The sequence below is a fragment of the Anthonomus grandis genome, chromosome 5 (genome assembly GCF_022605725.1).
Source record: "Anthonomus grandis grandis chromosome 5, icAntGran1.3, whole genome shotgun sequence".
NCBI classification, from domain to species: domain Eukaryota; kingdom Metazoa; phylum Arthropoda; class Insecta; order Coleoptera; family Curculionidae; genus Anthonomus; species Anthonomus grandis.
Genome location: NC_065550.1, coordinates 23471083 through 23494082, shown reverse-complemented (window position 1 = coordinate 23494082; position 23000 = coordinate 23471083). Strand labels below are relative to the sequence as shown.

The following is a 23000-nucleotide window of genomic DNA, read 5'->3' as shown; positions in this document are numbered from 1 at the left end:
TCGTTTGATTTTTATATCTACATAAAATAATTTATTACTTAAGTCCTTTGTAGGTAACCATTTTCAATTAACTTAACAATGATATACTATTTTACAGAAATATGCAAAAAACCTTTTCACACTTTTTACTCTACGTTTTTAAAATTGTTTATATTTTTTTGGCTTTAAATAAAAGTCATTTTATCATTAGTCCTTAGGTTCTTAATAATTTTAGTTTTTTATGTTTTATTGTATATATTTAGATAGTATGTAAGGAATATGGAATTCCAAAAAGAAAAATAAAACAACTTCGGATTTATTCAATTTTATATAAAAATATGATAACCTAATAAAAAAAAGCTTATTACTACTTTTCTTAATACTTTTTTTTTAATTAATATAACTTCTAATATAATAATATATTTGTCATATCATGTAATAATAGTAACTAAAAATATATTTGTAAAGCCCTCTGTATCTAATAGTACTGGTGATCATAAATATGTTAATATATGCCCAGAAATATGAATCATATACCAGAAAATAAAAAAAAGTGTAAAGCATGTCCTATTGAATATAACGATGATTGAAAATAAGATGTTGATAGCTATACGAAAAAGCCGCATTATATTTTTTGAACAAACTTATTTGTCAAAATAAATAGTTCTATTAAAAACTTTTAATAAATAAATATCTTTAATATATAAAAATACATATGTATCCTATACATTAGGGTTATGCATTTATTGTATTTAGTATTTATATTAAATTTAGAACGATTAATAATTAAATTTATATAAAATGAAGAATATAAACTCTGTTTAACAATATTTTTTTATCTCTTTTTAACCTTAAATATCAAAAAATATGTCTAAACGGTATTTATTTATGAACAATTGCCGTTACATACCTATTGCGAAATCAGAATCATATAACTTTCGTTTTCAATAACAATCAATATTGTGTGCTCTTATTTAATAATTTAATAGAAACTATACAATATTTGTAAGGCCAGAAATATATAGAAATTATATATATTGAAAAGCTTAGTATGAATGTGCTGTTAATATTAAAAACCCTTATATTTAATCTATGTAAAATATTTAAATAATAGGTATGTATTAAAAAAATTTAATTTTTCCATATAATCATAAATTTTTTTTTTAAATTAAAGTGCCAGAGTACATACTTATTTTAAGTTAATTTCAACTTTACTTAAATATTTGTATTTTTTTTTAATTTTAAAATAATCACAATTAAAATTAATTAAAAATTCTGCATATTTTTTATTTAAAATAAATATATATTTTATACAACTATTTTCCTATATTATGTCAAAGCTTCGACCTTTATGAAATTTTCATCAGAACACTAAAATATTACAGATATTAAAAATTTATTGGAGCAATAGTGCAGCAAAGTAGTATCGCACAGTTTAAAATTGTTAAATACTTATTGTATCCACATAAAAGCAAAAATAATTTGCGATTTTTATGAAAAAAATAAACTTAATCCAATAAAAATGAAACTTATCCTTAAATTAAAAAGCACTAAATAAATTAATAAAATTAATGAACAGTTATCGATACAAACTTGGCATAGTATGTTCATAAAAACATAATAAAATACCGTTTAAAATAAAAGAAAAAAATATTTAAGGGGAAGGGCAAATGTTAATTCATTAATAAATATCTATGCATTTACAAATCTTTATTTAAAGTTTTACCCAAAATTTTTTAAAGAATTCATAGGCAACTACCTCCCCTTCTTGACTATACTTGGACACGCCTTTAAGCGAGCAAATTCATGTTAAGGTATATTTGTCATTACAATATCCGAAAATTAAAAAAAAATTATTACACTAACCAAAATAGTTATTATTAAAACAGTGGCGATTTGAAACCCAAACTATACTCCATTTTTAGAGTCATATTCTACACTAATCAGGTTTCCAAGTTAACGACCATTTTTACCTTTTATGTACCTGTCGCCCGTATCTCTGACCAATAAATTTCGTTCACAATTTAAAACTGTCACTGTAAATTACCTTCAGGGTCCGCCTTGGTATAGAGGCCGACTTATAAATTCAAAAAGAACCTGTTTTAAGAGAGACCAGCCGGTTTCAGGTAAAATTTACCGATTTCTGATAGTGAGTCTCGATTATTTTAAAATAATGGGGTGATTAACCATTTTGAACTTCTTCTACTCAAAGTCGAATATTTCTCCATTTTTAATCATACAGGATGATACAGGCACAATTTAAAAAACCCAATTATACAATAAAATATATTCATTTCATTTGTTAAATACGAAAAAATTGTAAACTTTGTGTGGTAAATCTGGCTTAACTTATATTGTCTTATTATATACGGTTCCTTATACAAATATTTATAAATGTTCAGAAGATATTTAAAATAAACAAATGTAGTCCAGAACGTTAGTCACGAGGCCTGTTTTTTTTAATATTGGAAAGTTTTAGACTCATTACGTTGGGCGTTAGAGATCGTTAAATTTTTAAATATACAAAGCTGCAATCTTTTCAAATAGCATTTGTGTCTGTTAATTATGTAGCAGATATATTGCCTGACCTTAAAGAAATTAAAAGTAACTCTTTGATTTATTATTATTTAACCTTTGCAAAAAAACATAGACACAAGTTTACAAATTTAGAAACATGACTTCATTAAGGGTTTATAAAATACCTACACACTTGCCAATTATTCAACTTTGTGAGACTGTGTTTTTGATTTTGTTTTGTGCAAGGATGGATGAGGTGTGTGTGACGTGATGAGTTTTTAATAGAGCCAAATAAAAATTTTAAACTTTCTTAGCAGGTTATAACATGAGATGTCTGAAATATCAATTACCTATTGATCTGGCTCGGGTTATGCCCTCGGGTTATAATTTCAGCTCTTTTATTGTGATTTCTATTATACTTTCCAAGGCTCAAATAATAAATTTGTCTTTGACAGAATCCTAGTAGTTGCAATTGTGTTCATTTTTTTCATTATTAAGATTCAGGCGATTTGATTTTCAAATATTTCAATGCTTAATTTTCTAACGTACTTTAAGAAATAGGTAATTTGGCAATGTTTTTAAATAAAAATTTAACTTCTGCTAAATTATTAATATAACTAAAGCAAAGTGGTGAATTGCATCAAAACTACATGAAATGGTCCATTATATGAGCTGCTAATTACAGCCTGAACTATAGATTCTATAATAACTATTTCACCATTTTGATTAATATTACATATATAACATTACATTAATACTTTTATTTAATACCTTTGATATCAAGCAGCAGTACTGACTAATAAATTTTTTAATCTTGCAAACGGTTATGGCTAAGTGGAGATTAATTTATTAGTTTTATTCTCTAAAAATTCAAACACTTGTTTAAATCTGTATCAACATTTTCTAGAACGGCTATTAAAAGCATTAGAATTAATATTCCATATTTTCTTTTTGTAGTATGTATTATCTTTTTCAAGGCGGCGGTGGTAAATCTATTTATATATATTTTAGAAAAGCAGTTCGTTCTTGATAGGGAGTGGATAACATAAAAAATCTTAAGATTGATAAAAGAGCGTAAACAATTTAAGACAAAAGTATAATGAAGTACACAAACAAATTAGAAATAAAATTAGGACAGCTAAAGATACTTTTTATAAAAGAAAATGCAAGAAACTTGAAGATCTATAACTGAAAAATAACTCTTTTAATCTACATAAAAAGAAAAAGGAATTGCTAGGTATACAAAAAACGGAAGTATCCCTATCTATTATGCAACGCAAATAGAGAAATAATAAGCCAGTTACAACAAAAGCTTACGACTTGAAGAATTGTTTTATAATGAAAGACAAGAACATACAATACGAAGAAATTCTCTTTGCTCTAAAAACAATGAAAAATGATAAATCACCGGGTCCAGACTAACTTACATTGGAACTTCTTAAGATTGTAGTCGATCTTTTTAACTGCATTTACAAAACAGAGGAAATCGCTCCTGTCAACTTTTGTCACCATACCAAAAAAGGCAAACGCAAAACAGTGAAAAAACTTAAGATATGCCGATGACTCGCTTGTAATTGCAAAAACTCCAGAAAATCTTTAGAGACTAATTAACAGAATAGTAGAATGCAGTAAAGAATATGGATTATCACTTAATGAAACAAAACAAAAATAATGCTGCTTAATTTTACCCTATATTCAGTGGCAGCTCTCGAATCTATCTGTTAATTTATAATAGCATATAATATAAGGAAATTTTTTCTTGTCTAAATAAATATCTTTATTAATTGTTCACGTAATAAAATAATCTTTTTATGATGAGCTTGACAAATTTTTGTCGAATGTTGTATTACTGGCACATTTTATATACTCATTTTTAAATTGTTATAATAGCTGTTTCTCTTTTTTGTTTTTAATTTTCTTAGTTCTTTTAATTTTCTAACTTTTATTTCTTGATTTTCTCTGGTTATCTCTGGCAATAAAAATGTATTTATTTTATATGATCTCCTCTCTATTATGAATATCCTGATGGACCCCTAAGTATTTTACTAAGAAATTATTTCTATTCTTTTCCTATAAGACTAAACCTATATTCGTCTTAAAACAGTTAAATATTTTATTATCAACGTTATCCAAACGTAATAGTATCGCCAGTAAGTGAATGATTGATGGGACAGCTACTGAAATAAAATCTAAAATCCTATAAACACATAAGCAAACACCTTTAATATTTTACTCTGTTTTAAACGGCCACTAACCAATGCTACAAACAACGCTTTATGACATAATTTAAAGACTCTATAGGTCAGTTTTAGTACCGACAGTTTCATACTGTGTAAATACCTAATAGGCGGCAATATAATTAACTTAAATAAACTGGTAAACAAATAAAGCTACCTTGAAATGACCACCATAAAATAAATACCTTTTAAATCTTTTGCTAGAGTTTGCGTTTTTTTTCTCTTGTTTTCTTTTTTGTGTTTAATGTATTATATAAGACCTTGTGAGGTTATTTTAGAGTCTCTATAATATACCCGATGATTTACTTATATTATTATTTGTATTGTGACTTTTTGTAATATTTGTCAGGAAAGATTTTTTTTAATTTGTTTTATCTGGTAACTCTATTCAACTTTTTCTATTTATTGTATAACCTTAAGCTATAAAATTAAAATTATTAAAAGCAATTGGAATTTTTACTAATTCTAAGTATATTCCGGAAATCTTCTTATTACAGATAATGTTTAGTTTGATATTATCTTAATGATATAAATCTGGAATATAAGATGTTAATAGCTAGCCATAGACTTAATAGGAAATTAGTGAAATTATCTAATATTCATGTTTTTCATCTCCTGACACGACAAAATTCCGTAATACTAATATTATCATATCTACAAAATCAGTCTATCTAGTAGCTTGATACTAGTCTCAAATATCTAGTCAAATTAGTTATGTTAAGAATATTCATAACCTATTTTCAAATCCTATCTAATGCCATTAAAATAAATATTTCTTTTTATTGATTGTTCCTACAATATTCTTATTGTAAGAAAAATGGAGAAAATCTGAGTGAGGGGAATTTCTCAGTAATGAAGTTCTTCTACCCTGACAACGCCTCCCCTGAATTTTTCCCTCTATAATATTTTGTAGTAATTGGTATTTTTAACCTCTAATAATTTTATGCAATATATACGAGTTTCTTTTTCTTAAGCGTTTAATAAATTTCTTCTTTTTTTTTCATACGACGCAGCCCTTCGACGTTTGTAATTCTGTCGACCCATGAAATTCGCAACATGCCACATTAGCACCATTTTTTGAATACTGCCAGTTTGTCTGCAAGTCTAAATTTGGTTTTTTTATGATAACCATTTACTTTATTTTTCTTCAAATTCATTTTGAATCCACATCGTTTAGAAAAGTCATCTTTGTAGTGGATTCTACAGATCTTCAATGCTGTCTGTTATTACTATTGTATCGTCGGCTTATCTAAAATTGTTAAATTATTGATCGTTTATTTTTATTCGTTCGTATCTTTCTGCAAGAGCTTCCCCAAAGATTATTTGACCATAAATGTTGAAAGGGAGACAAAATACACCCTGCCCGAACACTATACTTCTATATTTTCAGATAAACTTCTAATCTTACTTTAGCTTTTTGCCTCCAGTATAGGTTTGCTATTAGTCTTTTATCCCGAGTATCAATATTTTTCCTTCATATTATTTTTGTAAATTTTTCGTGTTAAAAGTCTACAAAACAAATGTGTATATCTTGATTCACGTCCAGACATCTCTACATAAAAAAATTAATCCAAACAGTGCTTCCCTTGTAACCCATACCCTTTCTGAAACCTAGCTGGTTGTCACTTCTATATCTAATTTGGCATAAATTCTATTGTGACTGATCCGCAATAGAACTTTCAGTGCGTGGCTCATAAGTGAGATCGTTCGGTACTCAGAACAATATTTGCGGTTTGGTTTTTGGGTTATTTGGGTCGCGTCGTAAATGTAAATTGGAGCCACTCTTTAGAAATTATGTCTGTCCTATATACAGCATTAAAAAAAAACAATGATGTCGATGTAGTCACTATTAATAACTTTAGCAGTTCGATGAAAATTTTATCAGGTATTCCCATTTTGGTCTGTTAAATGGCATGATGATGTGTTTTCTGCAGAATCAAGACGTAATTCCGGTCTAGTATAGTAAAAAAGGGTTTTGATGTAATTGCACATTCTGCAAGCTTCCTGTTCGGTAAATTCATTATAAAGTCCCTATATTGATATTAAAAAAGACTATTCTGTAAATTGTTGTTTGTTAAGCGAACTCTTTGGCCAAATGGTTCTAAATGATTATTAAATCAAAAATACTCACAATTTTTTTAGTAATTCGATTCTAAGACAACCCATAACAATCAAGAAAATAAGACAAAAAGTCCTAAGACTGAATGAACTGGGTAAATACTGCATAACCAAGTGGTCCATACCAGAGGCCAAATATTCTGAAAAAAACTGGAAATCTGAAATAAGCTGGATTTCAAAGATACCAGTTATGTGCTGTAAGTTTTTTACCAAAAGTTCCCGTTCATCTCTGGAGTAATTGCTGTTAAGCACACTTTCTAGAGATGCGACAGCTACACATTTAGCTTATAGGTTAGCCAAATAGTTTCGCGTATATCAGCTCAACAAGGAAGGCTGTTTCTTCGTTACTAGCATTACCTGAGCGGCCAGGCACTCAGAAAAGCTAAATCATGACCTCCTTCCACCATTCTTTGTGATAATGGTCCTCAATATGGTGGTGCACCATTTAGTCTAATCAAATGGTAATCAAAAAGGGCTAATAGGGGAAAGTTTTGGGGTAGTTTTAATATTTGGTTTCACTACGTTTTACAGGCAGATATGCATGAATTTCATGTTTGCCAATACGATTTTTCACCGGAAACTTGTTTTTTGTCCAAAAAAAGAAGATTTTAACCTTTTTAAAAGAATTCAAAAAATGAATAATGCTGTTCTAAGATTGGGCGGATTCCACTTATTGATGTCCTTTTTAGGGTCCATATGTTACATAATGGATGGCAGTGGCCTGAAAGATTTATTCAATACCATTTACGCATTAAATTCCATAGAATAAATTATGACTGGTCATGCTTACTACAGAGCTATAAGAGCTCACTTTTTAGCCCAGGTTGCACTTATAAAGATTGTAATGCAGATGATAAAATTTTCTTCAGAAATCGAAACAAAACTAAACGATATTTTACACAACTTTGACAAATCAGTGATCCTTGCATCTGATCCTGACGAATGTCGCGAATTTAAGGAAAAGGTAAACCATCAACTGCAACAACATGGCCCGACTGCTCAGCTCTGGGTACAGTATATACAGCTAGTTACTCTTGTGAAATTATTCATCTCGTCTGAAAGAATGAGCAACTGGGATCAACATCTTGAAACTGTTTGGAATATGCTACCATATTTTCATGCGTCAGGGCACTTTGCGTATGCTAAATGCGCTCATCTGTATTTACAAGATAATATGCTAAATCTAACACAAGCAATGTCTGCGCAGAATATGAAAAATTTACTACCGGCGGTTTTTTCACAGTTCGACGATCTGACAAATTCTGGTGTGGAACCTGGACGGACATGACCATCAAGCAGTTTCTCATGAAAAATATGAAACTTCATGGAGGTCTCACACACGGTCGTGGGGTAGGAGAAGGTGTATTGGCAGGGTATTCATTGGGGATGACCCCCGTGCAACACGTTTGTGAACAGATCGAAAATTACAGTGGGGTTACCTTTTAATCATCAGAACAGCACGTAGCACTGAAAGACCCAAGAGTTACAAGGGATAACAAGGATCAGGCCGAGATGTATGAATGGCTCCTGCAACATTTTCCTTTCCCTGAAAACCCCGATTTATATTCAATCAGCACTGCTGTTGTAGCTGACGATCGGATAACCTGCCATAAAGCTTGGAATGTGGGCAGTAAAGGTATTGATAGAATTGTTTGTGGTGACTTCGGAACTATGAAATTTAAAAGGAGCGATCGAGTGCAACCTCTTGCAATAATGACTAGTGCGATACGGATACAAAACGAAGTAATACCTATCAATCCAATAACTCTGTTCCAAAAAATGACCATTGCCAAACATTCAGAGAAGCAGCTGGAGGAATTTTTGAGCTATGATCTAGGTCCCTTTTGTTAAACACTGTTTGACAACGGTTTACGAAAAGGAACCAAATCCACTCTTTATAGAGCACTCAAACCCCTAAAAAACAACCAGTTAAATATCCAAGTTCAATACGTCATAGATGGCGAATTTCTCTTACATACGGTACCATGGACCACGAATGAAACATTTTTTTCTATTTGTGAAAATATGTAGAATATGTCAAATCAAAATATCAATCAAACGCAGTAATTGTTTTTGATGGGTACCCTGAAGGCCTATACGGTGGTACAAAAAGTGGAGAGCGTATGAACAGATCAAGGAAACTGGCTTCAGCTGACATGATGTTTGATGATACAATGATACCAACGATGACAAAAGAGAGATTTCTTGCTAACATGAGAAACAAAAGTCGGTTCATATCAATGCTCATTGCGAGATTTACTTCGGTAGGAATTTTTTGCAAACAGGCGAAAGAAGATGCTGATACCCTAATAGTAAACACAGCATTGCAACTTTCTCCAACCAATGAGAAGGTGATTATTGTGGGTGAGGATATAGACCTCTTGGTAATTTTAATTGGTCTCTGCGAACACTTGAATGTTTTTTTTTTTGAAACCTGGGAAGAACAAAGTGTCTACGGCTATATTCTCTCCCACTGATGCTATAAGTGACACATTAATCGCTGATAATATTCTGTTCTTGCACGCAATGAATGGTTGTGATACAACATCGGCATTGTACAATCAAGGAAAACTGAAATTCCTTCATACCCTGAGAAAAAACCCGTATCTTGCTGACCGTATCAAAGTATTTAAAGACTCCAATGCTACTCAGGATATGGTTGCTGATGCTGGTGAATGTAAAACTGTGCCTTAAATCATTTGAGATATATTTCCTACATGAAATCTGCTTTTAAGCGCAAGGCAAACATTGCTTCACTGCCGCCATCTGCTGCTGCAGCACGACAACACTCACTAAGAGTGTACTATCAAGTAATATATAAAAAAATAATACGAAAAAATAAAAAAATGGTCTTGCACCTGTCACTAGCTTGTTACCACCGGCTCCCCCAGATTTACTGAAGCTTGTCTCATGTAAGTGCACTCCAAATTGCCAAAGAAATTGTGGCTGTAAAAAAGCAGGGCTTAGTTGCAGTACTTTGTGCTTTAACTGCAAAAACAGTTGCGATAATACACCAGTCTCTTTTGCAAACCCGGAAGATGAGGTGGAAATGGCGAACGAATTAGAGTTGGATTTATTAGTCACCGAATCAATAAAAGAAGACGAAGAAATTATACAAGGTATAATTTCTTAACAAATTGACGAAAAAATTATTACAAGGAGTTTAAAGTTATCATTAACAAATACCAATTTAAAAATTCCATTTTCTTTTGTCTATATATAGATAAAGATGAAGCTTTGCGGATCTCAATGGGGAATGAATTGGAGTTGGATTTCTTCGTTACTGAACAAATGAAAGAAGGAAAGGAGACTAGACAAGGTAGTTTAAACTAGGAATAATAAATAAACAACAATATGTAAGTTCATTTGTCCCTTTTTATATTATAGATGCCAATGAAGAGCCCGGGCCTTCGAGGAAAAGGACGCGTTGGTGAAGAAACCTTTAATTTTGCGTCCTCACCGCGGCTAAACCGTTTATATAACCAATATTTACCTAACATGAATCTGTTTTTAGTTTTTTAAATAAAACATTAAAAAATACCCTTTTTAAGGAAGTTTCCTTCACAAAACCCATTTCCGGTCAAAATTCGTGTTGGCAAACTTGAAAATCGTGTAAAGCAGTCCAAAAATCATAAATAAAGAAAATTTCAAAACTACACCAAAACTTTCCCCTATTTTCTACCATTTGATTAGACTAATTCAGAAAATTGGCTGAGTGTTATAAGGTCTGGGAAAAGGAATGGGATGTTAATTTGCATAAAGTTGAATGTCCTATTCGAACATCTACACATGATACCACAAAACTTCGTTACCTTTGGTAGGAGTAGGATTCTTCAGAGTAATGACTATAACAAAGATATTCTATAGATTGACCACGATTCTTCAGCGTCGTACTGAATTAATATATTAATAATCTTCGTTGTCGTCATGTTGAGTACTTATCCAATCAGCTGGTATATCGGAAAAATCACTTTAAAATTTCTTTGTCGGATGCTGGTAAATTTTATAAGAGGAAATTGGCTTCTGAATATACTTTTATTATCCACAAACGTTTGTCCCCTTGGACTTACAAGTTACGTAATGAATTTGGTAATTAAAAGTATATGGAATGTAAATGATCTGAAGCAGTCACCTGACTTTGAGTAGGATATATTGATATAGAATTTTTGGTACTAATTTAGTGGGTAGAACAATATTTTTTTGTTTTTTTTTGTTTTTTTTTTACGTGAAGAGGGAATACTTTTTAAACTCTGATTTCTTTTGAGGCTCTTCTGGCTTTAACCTGCCGTTTATTCTTTTTAATTAATTTCTGTTGTTTTTGGACTTTTCATCCAAATTTTGGACGTTTTTTATTATTTATTTTTATATGTTTACTTAATTAAGGTCATCAGAGTTCGCAGAGTACCAATATTTTTGGCAGTAATAAAGAGTCAATCATAATTAATAAATACCCTTCTTTTGATAGTTCTCTCAATTGTATCAAATCTGGTGATCTGGAAGGCCTTTCGATAATTTGTCGTTTTCCCGAGTCACAGGGAGCTTTTTATTTTAATTCTGGTAAATAAGAACTGCATCTGACTTTCATCTGTATGTTGAAAACTCTGTAAGGAATACGTATATTTCAGAAAATAAAACAATTTTCCAAAAAAATTTAATATGGTTGAATGATGCATTATTTCTTTCTAGCTTATAATTACTTTTCTATTTTTATACTAGATTATACATACACGACCGACCATAGCATTGGACCTATAAAATTACTTCACGTGTATGTTAAGATACACACAATAGTTATTCACAGTTCCAGGTATTCATTTGGCACATGTTCAAGACTAACCAATGCGTGAAAGCAATTTACAGTTGGATATATAGATTTGTTTTACGCTCTTTAATCTTAACAGTCGATGCGTGGCGTTTTCTCCTCATTTTCAAAGCTAACTAAGTCTAATTACTATTAAAATATTCTCGCCAATTCCTTGGCTTTTGTATACGATCTCCGGAAATGTATATTATATGTATGTGATGTGTGAAAATTACTTGTTCAGGGTTGAGTATACTGTTAGTCAGTGTTTCTTTAAATTGGATAAAAGAATTAAATATTTTATATAAAAAAAGTTGTTATTGGTAAAAAATTATATTAATTGAGGCAGAAACCAGTTACATAAAATAAAACTATAAATTATGATAACTTTGTTTAAATGTTAGTATATTTTTTAAAAATATTCAGGATAATAAAAAAGTATATAATATACAATCTTTTGTGTAATTGTCCAGTCTATCATGTCTTAACTAAAAATAATTTATTACAACTATTTTATTATCTTTTTATTTAATTACAAAAATCGTAAACTAATATTTAACAAAATAAAATATAACACAGAAAATAAAATTTAACACAGATTGTTTTAGAATAAAATACTTATACTAGGGATTACAACCTTAAAGTTGAACCTTTTATTCTAAAACTAAGATCTCACCTTGTAAAATGAGATTTCTATATCAAAAATTTGGATAAGTAGTATATTTTCAAGAACTATCTGAAATAGAGAAAAAACTAAAAGCTTTAACCATAACTGCAAAAAATAATTATAGAAAAAACTAAATTTCATAAATCTTAGACTTGTGGTCAGAAAGTTACTATAAGAGGACTCGTTTATTTTATACTAGATACACATTTATTGTAGATATTTTCATTACATTTTTGCATCAAAATTTCGAATTTAGCTCATCTTTTACAGGTCCTTATAAATGCGAGTTAAATTTAAATTTAAATGGACATGTATTAATTAACAGCATTGTTGAGGTCTCTACCCTACCTCCTTTAACATTATTACCTAGAAATATTTTTGTTTATGTCACATCATTATCATCACCTATTACATTTTGCGGTTTTAAAGCATATTAGGATTTTAACAATTTTTTGTGCATAATTTAAGACGCCATGATTCTCCAATTATATATGGTATTACACTAAATATTCGTATAAAGTTAAACATTATTTGATTTCTTAACAGTTAGAAGATTTGTCGTCTTTTTATTTTTTTGAAACAAAAATATGCATAGTTTCAGATTTATACAGTGAATAAATCATTCATACCATCGTTCGATATTAATATTTATAATTCTTTATATAAAGTACTGTTGAAATCCTAGAATTATTAAAAATTTAATTTTATTGCGATAAAATAAAATTAGAATGATCACAAGTACTTAAAAAACGTATATAACTAAATCTTGTAACCTATAAAAACCTTATACAAAGTCTAAGAAAATTTTTAAATAAAAAGCCAAAGTGAGCTGGTCCAAGTTTTGTTCAAACCTAAAGTCACAAATGGATCAGTCTCTTATATAAAAAAGAGTAAACTCAATTTCCAATGGTAATAATAATACCTGCTATCTCCGACTATAACGCCGAACAATTAATATAAAAATGGCTTATAAATCTGTTAACCAACCATTTGAAAATATATGCACTAAACTTAATTCTCAATATCCAATTTGTAATCCTATTACTATAGATGAATTAAATTTGGACATTAAAAAGATAAGAGATATTTCTACCGGTTTAGAGGGTATTACTTATTGTACGAGTGAATATCTAAATGTAAAAATGTAATAGCAAAAATGTAAAATAAATATTATATAGTGTATTTAATAAAATTATTTCAGAGAATGATGATTGCGAATTACTTTAAAATTTTGAATTGGTACATACCTATAATAAGCTACTGTAATGCAATTTGGTTTTAGGCGAGGTAAGGAAGTTAGTTGGTGATTGCATTGCGCACTTGACTTTATATCCAGTGCTTGTGCATGATCATGTTATTCTTGATAAGTATTTTATTTCTGTATTATTATTATTATCACCTACCCATAATAGTGTGAATGTTTAAATAATGGTACAGTTGCCGAAATTAAGTCAAATTCATATTTTTAAAAATATTGATAAGTATATTTTTTAACATCGGAACTCCAATTGGTACATAATTTAATCATATTCCATGCCATCCTTTCTAGTAATAAGTAGTCTGCAAAATACATATAAAAATCCATTGGTTTTTCAGATTGTCGATTATTTTAAAGTTATTTAATAATTTATTAAAATTAGATTTGCCTGGACAAAGGGACATTGAGGTATCTACGCTAATGATCAAGTAGATAAAAATCGCTAAAATGCGATATATCTGAGCAATATATCTAATCTTTGGAACATTTTTTAAATTAAATAAGCACTTCTCCCAAACTTAATTCCAAACCCTCTGTCTATTAACAATATAACAGAAATTGTTATATAACCATTTTTTGAATGATAACTGGACATGGTATTTTTTCTTCTACGTTCTCAAATTCAGTGGGAGTTAACCTCTTCCACTCCATCGTATCCACGTATGGATATTTTTAGATATGGCAATATTTACCACGATATCCACATATGGATATTCATATAGGGGACATTAACGCACTGTGTAAAAGTGGTGTAGGCCTCTGTAGTTTATTTTTCATCGCGGTAGGACATGTATATCCATATGGGGATATCATGTTTAGTCTTTTTTGCAATTCCTAGAATAATGTAAATGTTTCAAGGTCAACTTTCACTCTGGTGGGAATCTAACGCTCAGAAAAGATATTTATTTAGTGTACTTTTGGGGTTCACAAAGAGCGCATCACGTATTTTTCATGCTATTATGTACGCATAATTTTCGTTTTATACTCGTTATTAGTCAAAATGGATTCAGACTACGAGAATGAAAGTGATGTGAACTGTCTAGTGACTTCGAGAGCTACTCGGAAACCGACTACTCATCAGAGGATGAAGAAGAAATAATTGACGGTGTTCAGATGAGCGGCTGGACGACTGTAACGGGTCCATTTGAGGATAAGCTGCCAAGTAATACACCCGAATTTCGCTTTGACTATGACTTTCACCCAGCAATTGACTTTCAAGAGTGCATGGAAGCTGTAAATTGTTTTGAATCGTTTGTAAGTAGAAGTATTGTAAAGAAGCTATGCGAGTGGACCGATCAAAGACCCAATATATATTTTAATAATAATTCACATAACGCTATGAAAGTTTTTGGCTTAAATTATAAAACAGCCGAAACAGAAGAAATGTATGTATTTATAGCGCTGTTTTTTCTTACTGGATTGACCAAGTGTGTGCAAATTTCAGATTATTGGAGTAAAGATGATATATGCACTGGTCCTCCAGTGTTTTATAAATCTGTTGTGAGCCGAAATCGCTTTTTAACAATTCTTAAATTCCTTAGATTTTCACCCCAGAACTTGCCAAAGCTAATGCACCGCTTAGCAGATTAGGCATTTTTATGGCACTTATTAAAGAAAACTGTCAAAACTTAGTAGACCCAGGTCCGGTTTTCGTAATAAATGAGCAACTTATGTTATATATTAAGGACCGACTCCATTTTCGCCAATATATAAAATCCAAAAGAAGTCGATTTGGAATCAAAATATTTTCGTTATGTCCCAGTAAACCTGAACTTCAAGGATATACATGGAATTTTTGTATATATATTGGAAAACATATATATGACATAGCACACATTCCAGGAACAGAGAACCTTTCCTTTTCCGAAAAAAATAGTGGTTTACCTTTGTCAAAACCTCTTGAACAGTAATCGTGAAGTGATTGTCGATAATTGGTACACATCAGTTCACCTTTGCGAGTTTTTATTGACAAAAAAACGGCACAATTCGATCGAATAGGGGTGTTCCAAAAGAATTGACATTGGTTCCATTAGAGAGGCAACAATCATGTTTTGTTCGCAAGGATATGCTTCTTCTAGTTTGCTACAAGGACAAGAAAGACGTTTATTTACTTACCAGTAAACATACTGCAGGATTTTGTGAAAAAGAACGATATGTTGTGGGAGGAAATGTTATATATTACAACAAACCAAAACATATTGAATTTTATAATCAGAATATGGGATCAGTTGACGCGGTAACCAAGATATTGAACCATACAGTCCTTTGCGGAAATCCTACACTTGGTTTACCAAAATAGGTTTGCTCCTTCTACATCTAATGTTATTGAACTCTAGAGTATTTTACAGCCAAGCACATCAAAACAAAGTTTCAATGTATAAATATACAAAACTTTGCTGCCGGGGTATACTTTTGAAATATAGCAAAGGTTATAAAGAAATGGATGATAAAAAAAATCAACATACCACTTCATCTAAGAAACCGTTGCATGCCATGGCTGATTTTCCAAGAGAAGTTGGGAAGAAGAGAGCTCTACGAAAAGTTTGCGTAATTTGTAAAAAACGTGGAGTGCGGAAGCTAAAGAAGCTCGAGAAAATGTTGCATTGCTTGCCCGGACAAACCTGGACTTTGCTCATCAGAATATTTTGAAAGTTTTCATAAATAAAAAAATAATGTTCTTTTTCTTCTTTGTACTAAATGTAATATTAAATAAATTTTGTACCTTCTCTTTGTATGTTTTATTTTATATTAATAAAACAATAGATATCGTCAAATTTCATTAGTATTCCAATGTGGATATTTTGGTATAGAAACGATATCCAAATGTGGATATACTGGTACATCCATATATCCTTATGTGGATATTCTGGTTGACACCACAAATTGTTATAGAAATTTAAAATTTTTTAAACAAATATTCTGGCATTCTTAGATTAATTACTCTTTTATTCTACATCGAAACTTTAATAACATTTATTTTTTAATAATTTTTTTCCTGGTGTATAACTACCTACTTCGAAAAATGGCTTGGAGCGAAAGGGGTTAAAGAATTCAACACGTGATTGTAACGGTAAAGTTAATGATTAGAAAACTGGTTTTTTTCATTGCGATTACAATGAAAATGCTTCTATGCTTTTATTGTACGTTATCAAAATTCTATTTATTACCAATCAATATATCAATAATCCCTAATCTTTATAATAAGCCAAAATAATCGCATTCTTAGGATAGTTAATACTTTTGTTGAAATGTGTGAGAAAGTTAAAGAGTGTTGTATGGTCTTGTTATCCATATATGTTTTATACTATTATCCTGATCGATTGTCCCTTGTTTGTCAAATTAAGTCGCCTAGATAGATCACTATAGCATGAAATGTATGACCGTTTTCTATGTTTTACAGTGCTTTATTTTTAATGGGTAGTTTTTGGATTTTGGGGATTTATTTTAGTTAATTATAGGGGCTGTATTCCCTATCCTATGTGTAAAGCCAATTAAATGTGAAAAAATTTACGTAGATGCAATTAAATTAATGTCCTTTAATCAATCCCAGCTATAATTAAGTTGCATATTAAAAATAAATTATTAGTTGAAAAAATCGTTAACCATTTTGCTTATTATTGTAATATTTTTCATCTTACTATATCTTCTTTTTTCCAGATTTGAAATCCCTATCTAATAGTTTCTGAAGTACTTCAGCTGCATCTGCAACAAGGTTAGAACCGCCTGCATAATATGGGTATAATGATGATTCCTATCATAAATAACAGTTCAAGTGATTAAAAAAATAAGTAGCGTATTAACATGTGAAGGAAAAGTACATATTTCCTTAAGAATTTTCAGAATTTTATTAGTTACTTATTTGATTGAGTACCTATTACGTCACTATTTCAGTAAATATCAATTTAGAAAATACTGTCTAATTATTGAAAAAAAAGGAGAAAATAGACTAAGTCACGTATTTCTGAGCTGGTTTTTTTCTTTTAACATTCTATACCTAACTATTTTTTATTGAAATTGAAAAAAAAAACGAAAAACCTATTTAATAAATAAAAAACTTAATTTGAATCAACGTTTTAGTGGTTAAATCCACTACCGGTATCACGGTAAATAAAATTAATTTAAATATATTATATATTTAAAATATATTTACTTAATCTAGTAATTAACCAAATACTTTTAAATTTACTTTTTAAAATTGACACTTGTTTGTATTGAATAAACTGCATCGAAAACTAACAAAGAAAATACAAAGTTTCTTTTTTATTTGTTAAAAAGTGTAATCCTAATATCATTTAATAATTAAAAAATATATTAATAAAATATTTTAGCAATTATCGATTAATTTAAAGACTGCCCTGTTCTACTTGTCTCTTTAGAAAAGTAATCCATAAATTATTAAAATCAACCGAACAAGTAGTAATGCATTGCTTAAACTTTATAAATGCACTTTGCTTTAATTTACGTAATTTTGATTGGTCTGTTTTTCACAGTTTATTTTATAGTAATTATCAAATGCATGTTGTTTAATTTTTTATTTTTAAAAATCATTGGTTTTTATGTAAAATTCATGATCGCTAATTTTTTTCGTTAAAGATTTAAGGTCATATTTCTTTTAAATATCTTTTAATGAGCGTATGAGATCTGAAATAGGGACATAATATTCAACAAATAACTAATTATAAATTCGTTACAACAATATAGATTTTTTCAGAGTTATACCGACTGTAACACACAAAATGTACAAATTTTAAAGTTACAGGAATAAAATATCCTTTAAGTAAAAATATATTATTATATATTTAAATTTAAATGCGAAGAAGGTGTTAGGAATCTGTGACAAAGTACAAGATTTTAGTAATATTTCCAAAATTATACTAAATATAAACTCAAGTCTTGTCTTAGTTTTTCTTCTAAATAAAATAAAAATATTAACTTTAAAATCCTAAATTCTGCTTTAATTGACCATCATTAATGTATTTTTTAGAATATTTTTTTTTAACAAAGATACAATTATCTTATTCTTTTCATTAATCTGTCTTTCTCCAACCTATTAAAAATACAAAATTAAACTAACTATATTAGTTTTTCCTAAACCTTACAGTATCTAACAGTTTCCATATATGTATTACTTTAAAATATCGATAGAAGCTTACAAAACCTCGATAGCGATTCGTAGCACTAGCCTCATATCTATCCAAGCCTCTTCCCACTCCTCACTCAGCTATGGTAATCATGACGGGCGTATATCCAGTTCCGTAAGCCCCAGCCGTTTTATGATGGTTTCCATTTCAACGACCAATCGTAGCACGTCAGGCGGGTCTTTCATACCCCCACCCACGTCTGCTATTGGAAGGCGCACGTGACGTCACGCGCCAGATAAGTTATAAATTAGACTTCCCTCACGCATGAGCTGTCGGCCATAAATTAATTTTGGGAACGTAAGCGGTTTTTGTACCAGGAGTATGCTCGATTTTACGTCTGTCCTTGTTTGACTTAAGGGGTTTCCTATGCGATCCCATTCGAGCGAGTAGGATGACAGATTTTTTTGAATAAAGGCGGAGGCCATTACTCTTGAGTTTATTGATCGTTAGGTTGGCGCGAGAGTTTGAATGCAGATATCTTTGGAGTAGAGTTCTGTTAGTTCAGCCTTTTGTCGCCAGATGGGACAATTTTGTAGACTTTTTATTTGAGTTAAATAGGCTTTTAATAACAATAGTTACTATATTAATGAAATAATTTAAATGATAAAGTTGACTTTAATATTTTTTAAGCCATGTGTATCAAGCCATATTAAACACAAATTAGCTTCTTTAATTTAATAACAAAGTAATTGGCAATTTTATGTGTATCTAAATTTCTAATTACTTTTAAAAAATAAATTACCGGACAGTAATAGTAAAATAAATATGGGAGAATCATGTTAACTTTTATTATGCACAATTTATTTGAATTTATATTTTAAATAAACCTTTATTTTTAAAGTAAACAATCAGTAATATTTGAAATAAAAAAATCAATTAAGATTTATACATATTTTTTATAGCTTTTCTAACAAAAAAGAGACATTATGTAAAATGACAATTGTTGAACATACTATGAGTACACAATAAGTTATAAACAAAAATACAAAATATATATCTTACACTTTTTAAAATATAAGCCTATGCTTCTTCCATACACTATGCTCATAAAATAATAAAAAATAATTAAAATTGCTATATTACATTATTTAATACAGTCATTGAAAAATAATTAATGATTCTCACAATATGGTAGTGAATCAGTAAGGCTGCAAGAAAAATTTGTCAGATTTGTTAATGGAGAGAATCTTTTTTATTTTGAATTTCACTTGTATTTATCCATGAATTTTAAATATTTTTGGTATTTTAAGAATTTTCCTTCAGATTTTTTCCAAAAAAGTATTTGTGAAGAATCATACACTATTGTATTATGCATAAAACTTAATTTAATTTAATAAATTAATTTAAAAGTAATAAACTTCAATTATAGAAAAAAAATCATTGCGATTGAACTTTTATATTTTAAATAAATATTTTTTATTAATATAATAATATAAATAATCTGCATACGCAAAATTATAAAATTAAATTTTTCTAATATATTAAATATGCTCGGATAGGATAACAGATTTAATAGCAATAATTAATTAATAATTAATATTTTATGAATTAAAAAAACCTTATTTTCAGATCAAAGTAAATAACAATTTTATGTGTACCTAAGTTGCTTATAGGTTTCGAAAAATAAATTACCTGACTGTAATAGTGAAATACATATTGGAGAATCATAATAACTTTTATAATGCATAATTTATATGTATTTATAACTTAATAATAAAATTATAACTAAATATAAAATATATTTAAAAAAATTATGTTTAAATACCTAATATAAAATCCGATAGATTAGGATTATATAATAGGATAATACTTTTAATACGCTATTTCAAATATAAGCCTTCTTGGATATATGCTCAAAAAGTCATAAAAAATAATTAAAATTGCAATTTTGTTTTGTTAATTTGTGATGAGAATTACATATTAATTACAGTCATTAAAAAATATTTTATTATGATACTCGCAGTATGCTATAAAGTTGAATGAGTACCGCAAGAAAGATTAGTCAGATTTGTTGACAGAGCGCAATTTCTTCAATTTGTTATTTCTTTAATATTTGAAAAAAATTATTAAGTAAACATTTTTTTATAGATTATATTACATAATCGTTGAATTTGTCATGCATTTATTTATCTGTGAATTTAAATTATTTCTAGTATTTTATTAATTCTCTTTAAGTTTTTTCTTCATGAAAAAAATAAATGTGAATCATAGCCTATTTTGTTATGCACAAAACTCATTATTTCATTTAAAACTAATAAAATTTAGTCACCAAAAAAATCATTGTGATTGAATTTTTATATTTTATATACAGTATTGCGCATAAATATACCAACAAGCGATGTTTTCAAAAATATTATTTGCTCCTTTATTTATTCCATATTATTTCTTTACTTTTAATTACACGCCTCTGTATTATTTATATTTATATATATTTATATATGATATTTTCGGGATATCATAAAAATGCCAATGCAGAGTAAGGAACTTCATATTTGTTTATTTAAACAATGTGCATAAATATAGCAACATTCTTGTTTCGCATTTATTTTATCAGTTAAATATCGATTTACCTGCTGTAAAGTTGTTATTTTTGAATCTCAGAACTAACTTAAAATGGGTCGCTCAAAAACCGTCTTTGGTGATGTAAGAAAAATTATTGTGGAGCATTACGAAAATGGTGTTAGACAGAGTAACATGAAGTGCAAGAAGATTACGGCTTCACAGGTCAATCGTATCCAGAGTTTGCAAAAAATTTCGCCTTACTGGAACAGCTGCACCGGCGCCCATTCCTGGTAGACCCAGAAAAACAAATTTGAGGATGGATAGGCAGTTGCTACGAATTTCCAAAGAAAATCCGTTTTTGTCTTCTGACCAAATTTTGGCAAAATTAAAAGAGGGTGGAGGAGTAAACCTCAGTTCCAGTACCGTAAGGAGAAGATTACTTGATGCCAACTTACCTGCTTGTCGCCCCGCCAAAAAACCGTTACTCTCAAAGAAAAACGTCAAGGCTCGTTTTCACTTTGCCCAATCTCATGTCCACTGGTCTGTAGCTGATTGAAAGAAGGTCGTATTTAGTGATGAATCTAAATATAATTTATCCAGGACTGATAGAGTGATGTACGTCAGACGCCAGTGAACAAAGATTAAACAAAAAGTACATTTGCCCCACAGTTAAACATGGAGGGGGAAATTCTTATATGGGGATGTTTCTCGGCTCGTGACCTGGGACCCATACTAAGAATAGTGGGCAAAATGGATCGGTTCACGTACAAAGACATTCTACAAATACATTTAGTGCCATATATGGATGAAGTCATGCCAGTAACAGCCATATTTCAGCATGACAACGATCCAAAACATGCTTCTCAATTTGTTAAGAGGTGGCTATCCGATGAAAAAATGAATGTAATGGTCTGGCCATCATAATCGCCAGACCTAAACCCTATAGAGAATTTATGGCATTACATTGACACCAAAATCAGGCACCTAACATGCTCTAATACAAATATTCTCTTTGAAATAGTGGAAAAGGCTTGGAAAGAAGTGAACAGTGACTAAGTATATTATGAAATTTATTGAGTCCATGCCAAGACGATGTGCAGATGTTATAAAGGAGAAGGGGTACTACACGAAATATTGAATTGATTTTAATTTAGTTGGGTTATATTTTTTCTAGAATCAAAACTATTTTTTGTTGCTATTTTTTTGAATAAATTTGCATAATACAATTTGGTGTTTTATTTATTATGATACAAAAAATATGATAATATGAAAATATAAACAGGCTCTAACTATTCTTGTAAATAATATATAAACCTTACTTATAAAATAGATACTAAAAGATATATAACAGGAAAGTCCAATGTTGCTATATGAATAATTATTACTTTTAATATAATAGTAATATGAATACGCAAAATTGAAAATATCTTAATATATTAAATAGAATCTATTACCCTTTCTTATCAAGGGTCTTTTGTCAATACAAAAACAATAATTTACAAAATAAAATAATATTTTAGCCAGAGAATAATAATAACATCTAAATGTAAGAAACAATAATGCTATTTCACCAATAAAAAAAATTAAATAGAAGAAAAATAAATAATAATTAAGAAAAAAAAATGTAATCTTATTATTTCAAAAATTGTATATTTTTTTGCGTTTTTTATAGTTAAATATAATTGATGAGGTCATACCTTATTGAATTATGCACATATTTTATTTTTATTATTACAATAATTAATTGTCAGAACAGAAAAACATTACCTGGCTTGAATAA

General features: G+C 29.3%; 2 protein-coding genes across 4 annotated transcripts in view; one reads left to right on the top strand and one right to left on the bottom strand.

Moving 5' to 3' along the window:
- LOC126735861 (NADH dehydrogenase [ubiquinone] 1 beta subcomplex subunit 2, mitochondrial-like) overlaps nt 1-23000 on the bottom strand; it is a 490931-nt gene that overhangs the window by 125454 nt on the left and 342477 nt on the right. The gene's annotated exons all lie outside the window — the stretch shown is intronic.
- The window catches only part of LOC126735856 (homeobox protein abdominal-B), a 246806-nt gene that overhangs the window by 2841 nt on the left and 220965 nt on the right, over nt 1-23000 (top strand). Inside the window, exon 2 of one of the 2 annotated variants that reach the window (XM_050439938.1) lies at nt 17235-17289. The exons of the other annotated variant lie outside the window; for it this stretch is intronic. The gene's annotated coding sequence lies outside the window, so the exon portion shown is untranslated. The remainder of the gene's footprint in view (nt 1-17234; nt 17290-23000) is intronic. 2 annotated transcript variants of the gene reach the window in all.